Genomic DNA, 5,809 nt, shown 5'->3' with positions numbered 1-5,809 from the left:
GCATAGACATTCACAATTTTACTAAGAATTTTAAGAAGCTGGATACGTTTAAGTCCATGGTCATCATAGGATATATGTATTTCTTTTGGGTTGAAAAGTTTATCAAAAATTGGCTACTTTTGATGATTTGACAAGATACTTTACTGTATCATTTATACTGACTGCTTCTAAAAATTATTAGGACCACTGTCTTCAGAGACAGGAGGAAAAAATTTGCTACAAGTTATTTCAGAATTTGAAAATATCTAGAAACGTCTAGCAAGGTTCTCTCTCGTATACCCAGTCTAACCTGATTACATCAGATATACGTAATCTCTCTAAGACCATGTTAGTGGGATATCATAAAACCTAAGGCTTTTTTTTTCTGTGTAAATTTTCTAAATAAGAAAGATACCTTTTGATTGTATTCTGTAACTTGATTATACTGTTCCTAAATCTCTATTATTTAGTTAGAATATAAAGTCTTCTCAATTCTTTGCATTTAAGCTTCTTGTCATTATGATTTAGTAAAGAAATTCCAGGAGAGAATCAGTTGTGACTGTTAGGAAAAAGGATGCTCACCCAACAAAGACATCAACACAGAGGAGCAGCATCAGAGGCCAGTGATTCAAGGCATGGAGTCATGAAGACTTTGGGGCCAAGAAAAGTTTGAACGTGGGATATCCTTCAAGAGGTCAGGAACAAACAGGAAATGATCACCCCGAGTCATAAGTTTAAAGTGAATCTAGGAGATTTGATGTTCATTTAAGCAGGCATAGGACTGCCAATTTGTAGATGGCTCTAGACTGAGAACTTGATTGCAATCTTGACAGCTAGAAATGGAAAGGCAGATAAAATGCAGGGCCTCAGACATGGAGAGAGGGTTGTAGGAATGGAATGTCCAGCTAATGGAAGAACTGGCTCTAAGGAAACTTGGTAGTTGGGTAGAATATTGAAAAAGAATCTCAGAACTCCGATTACATAGTTGGGGGTGGGGGGCGGAGTTCCAGATACTATCCATTTTGTATTATCCTTGTCTTTCTTCCTGTTGTATATACCCTTCTACTTATACACAGGCTCTTAAAAATTTTGCTTTCATAGGCACTTTGTATATATATTTATTTTCCTCTCTCTCCTACTTCAGCAGTTTCTCCCTCTTTCTTGCATGTTCTTAAAGCATTCAGAAATTCAAACATAATCCAAGATCTTTCTGTATAATCAAAAAAAGCAAAAAATGTCTTTCATCAGAAGTCTGCTTCCAGGTTCCATCACATTTTCATGTTTTCCTTAGTAGGATCAACAAGCAAACAACAATAACAAAAAACGCAACCTCTCAAGACTTCGTTTAAATTTCCATGCTTGACTTCTCGATTTTTCATTCACTTTACAGTGGTCTGGTTTTCATCTCCATTCCCCTCTAAAATTGTTGTTTCATGACGTCCATGTTATCAAATCAAAAGGATACTTCTCTGTCCTCATTTCCCTGTGTTTCTTAGTATTCAACACAGATCACCACTCACTTTACATAGAAATAATTTTTTTCTTGGATTTCAGAACACCATATTCTCTTGGTTATCCACATAAGGAATAATTTGATTTTGGAATAAGAAAAGAGATCACCGGATATCTTTTTAATGCCATGCTGCAGCCTAGAGGGATTGTCTGATTGTATGGGGATTCTGAGCCTTGCCTTTGATCTGTTTTACAACTGGGAATTATAGATAACTGAAAGCAATGGAAATAATTCTTGTCTACAGACATGAAAATAAATTTTATCTGGTGGGGGAAATAATTCTTACCCTCTCCCCTTCCTACTAATAAACCCAGTTTGGGGGTCCATTTATAAATTTATTATTTCTTTAATCCATATAAGCTTGTGATTCTTTGACTTCTCCTTTGAATTGGTTGTGACATCTGTCTGGTTCCCTTAATTAATGAGATAAAGTTTTGACACGTATTTATTTCATGTCTGTATGACAGTTATGGTTTTTACTTCCAAAGAAAGTTTCCTTTAACACCACTTCTCCTTGATCTGACTGGCTACTGTTTCTCAGTCTCATTGGTTGGCTTCTACTTTTTCTACAGACGATTAGCTTTTGCTCTATTTTCCCAATAAGTAATATAATCTGGGCAACCTCAATTTTCAGTGATATCTCTATGCTGATTACTTCCAAATATTTATCTGTTGCTTTAACCTTTCACCTGAGATCCAGAATCATATATCCAATAACTTATTGAAGAGCTAAGTTTTATTGATAGTGAGTGTTTTGCAAGAAAACGAAATGGACTTCTTCATTACTGCTCTCCCTCCATCCACAAAGAAAAACAACAACAACGATAATAAGCAATCCATCAAAAAACAAACTTGTTCCTCTCCCGGTTTCCTCATTTCAATAAATGTTAATACCATCTAGCCAATTGGCTCAAGCAAGAAACTCAAAACTCCACATTATTTTATCCATCAATAATCTTTGTTCTACCCTAAAGTATCTCAAATTGGTTACTTGTCTTAATTTTTACCATCACCATCACATCATCTCTTGCCTAGAATATCATAAGGGCTGTCTGGTTTGCCTTGCTATTTCCATTCTTGCCCTTCTGTATTCCATTTGCTACAAAGCAGGCAGACTGATCTTTTTAAACATAAATCAGATTATTTCACTTTAACACTTAAGACCCTTTCATAGCTTCCAATTTCATTTGGAAGAAAATTCACATTCCTTACTATGGCTTACATAATTCTCTATCTCCCCAAATCATTTCTCTTACTAATTGCTGTCTCACTTACTATGCTCCAGCTATGGAGGACTTATTTCTTTTCCTTGAATAATCACAAACCTTTCCTGTTTCTAGGACTTTACACTTACTTTCCTCTATGTAGAACATACTCTGACTTTTCATAAGCTTGACTCTTTGCTGTTTGAATCTGAAAAAAAGTATTTTCAGATTTCAAATCACCTTTCTCAAAGAGTTCTCATCTTATCCTGCCTAAAGTAGCCTCATCCCCTCTTATTTTCTGTCTCACCACTTAGCCTTTCTCCTTCACATTTACCACAAACGACAATATCTTTCTTTGAATTTTTAAAATGGCTTTTATGTGTTTATATCTGCCCAGCTCTGCCTTCTCCACTTCCCCTTTCCTCTACAGAATACAATACCCCAGGGAGGCAAATACCTTGCCTGCCCTTTTCATCCTCTTATTCCCAGAATCCAGGATAAACCCTAGATCATAAAAGACACTTACAATGTTTTTTAAAACATGAATGAATTGATAAAGTATTAATCTTATACTTCTGAAATAATATTTTACCAATATCTACCTCAATCTCTCTACTATAGAAAATGAAATGCAACTTGTGATGTAACTTTTACTCATTCCTGTCTTCCTAGGACTGGTATCATCATGCCTGGTGCATAGTAGGCACTCAATAAATATTTTTTAAATACATGAATGAATGAAGTAAGTAATATAATCCCAAGGTCAGAACAGATTCTTTGCCGCCACTTTCCTGCCATAGGCCAGCTGATAGCTCCAGTATTTGAGACCAAATGGGTGCCACGTCTGGCACAGGACTGAGTCTAGAGATGAAGGATGATTAGACTTGGGTAAGAGTTAGAGGAGCAGGCAGGAAACAGGCAGACCATTGTACTACTTTTAGTCTCTAGGTCATTTATTTTGATGACTAGTTTTGGACTCAGACTAACTTTATGGGATGTCAACGTCTGTACATCTATAACATTATGGTTCATTTATTTTCTTCTCAATAAAGCCTTATCCATTTGATTATGGAGCACATTTTATCTTATGCATGCTCTCTCTCCCACTGGAAACTTTCCTGACAGAGGGAAAACTTTGCGTTTGTCGGCTGTCTGATAACCATATCCATAAGTTTTATTTGAGTTTATTTTAGTAGTTGCAGGAGTTGAATTACACTGCCTAAATCAGGATAACTTTTTCTCAACTCCAAACATTGAAAAACCCTCAATTAAAATTTTAATACAATCTCACATTTCTTGGAAAGCTTAACAGAACCTCTATTAATAGTAAGAGAGATTTAAAATATATTTGAATATTTTTCTGGAAATTATGTATACATACATAAATTATTAGTAGGAAAACTAGACAAGGCTCATTTTTATTGCATTAGTATTTCTTAAAAAACACCAAAGTGAAATATCTAAAACAAACTCCAGATGGAGCAGAAATCAGAGGAGGTAGCACATAATTGCTTTTATTTAGAACAGAAATCTTGAATGGTGAGTTTTTTCCCTTTATTTTTTAAGCAAGTAGAAAATTATTTCTAATGGAACCAATGTAACATAGACTTACACAAATCTATTATGTGAATAATGTCTTATTTCAATTAATTCTGATTGTGATGTTTTAGGATCAGTTTAGCCTGCTAGGAAATCTTGAATTTGGATAATTTTTAAATATAAGTACTGATGATTAAAAAAAGAGTTTAGCAGCCAATTAAGCCGACTGTGTTCTTTTCCCGATGGGGGCCCCGTGCGCAATGGCTGTAAAGAGTAGCCTCCTTGGTAGTGTACCAGCCTGTTGCCTGTATGGGTTGCCCTGAGGGACCTTGGAGACAGCTCTTTCCAGTGGACATTAATGACAGGCATGCTGTCCCCAGTCTAGGCTCCAGACAGGTATGCGTGGTGCCTTTGGAAAGCTCAGGGCACAGTGGCCAGGGTCCACATTGGCCAAGTCATAATGTCCATCCGTATCAAGCTGCAGAACAAGGAGCATGTGATTGAGGCCCTCCGCAGGGCCAAGTTCAAGTTCCCTGGCCGCCAGAAGATCCACATCTCCAAGAAGTGGGGATTTACTAAGTTTAATGCAGACAAATTTGAAAACATGGTGGCAGAAAAGCGGCTCATTCCCGATGGCTGTGGGGTCGAATACATCCCTAATCGTGGCCCTCTGGACACATGGCAGGCCCTGCGCTCGTGAGAGCCTTGGCACTGTCCCCTCCTTACTCATGCCCACCAATAAATTCTACTTTCTTATCAAAAAAAAAAAGTCTATTTTACTTAGAGCAAAAGAAGATTCAGCTTTGATGGTGACTGTTTATTAATGTGCGAGTAGAAGAACTGCTCTAAACTCAGATAAGACTTAATTCCTTAAAGCTATCCATAATTTAGGAATAACCCCTTGCTAGAAAGTGACATAGTATATAAATATATAAAATTTAAATGTACAAATTAAGTAAGAATTTAATAATCTCAATAACTATCAGGTCCAACTAAGAATAATTTAGGGATAATTGGGGTTAATGGAAAGGATCTTAAACAAAGAATGAGAACTCTGCATTCCAATTCTAGGTCTGACCTGAATTTATTTTATTCTAGGACAAGTAAATTTATCCCAGTGAACTAGAAATCTTCATCTGTAAAATAAGGGGATAAGACATCTTATGTTTCTATGCTTATACTTAAAGCTCAGCCCTTCATTGAACAATAGGGTATAAGGAGTTATGATCAAGCCTTAACTTATCCACTACTATACTTAAAGTTTATATTCACAGAGAGAAATAAAAAAATCAAAGAATCTAGTCTAAGGATCTTTTTATATATCACACTTCTTGAGAAATACCTAAATGATTATTTTTGCCTTTTCGTATCACTTTTTTTTTTTTTGCGGTATGCAGGCCTCTCACTGTTGTGGCCTCTCCCGTTGCGGAGCACAGGTTGTGAACGCGCAGGCTCAGCGGCCATGGCTCATGGGCCCAGCCGCTCCACGGCATGTGGAGTCTTCCCAGACCGGGGCACTAACCCGTGTCCCGTGCATCGGCAGGCGGACTCTCAACCACTGTGCCACCAGGGA

The 5,809-nt window shown here is 36.9% G+C and overlaps 1 non-coding gene across 1 annotated transcript; it reads left to right on the top strand.

Moving 5' to 3' along the window:
• Positions 1-4,443: 4,443 nt before the first annotated feature.
• On the top strand, positions 4,444-4,577 carry LOC136132392 (small nucleolar RNA SNORA70). The gene has a single exon (XR_010656468.1). It is a non-coding gene; the product is annotated as a small nucleolar RNA SNORA70 (small nucleolar RNA).
• The last annotated feature ends 1,232 nt before the right edge of the window (positions 4,578-5,809 follow it).

This window comes from Phocoena phocoena, chromosome 12, assembly GCF_963924675.1.
Source record: "Phocoena phocoena chromosome 12, mPhoPho1.1, whole genome shotgun sequence".
NCBI lineage: Eukaryota > Metazoa > Chordata > Mammalia > Artiodactyla > Phocoenidae > Phocoena > Phocoena phocoena.
This window is presented reverse-complemented; position numbering and strand designations above follow the sequence as displayed.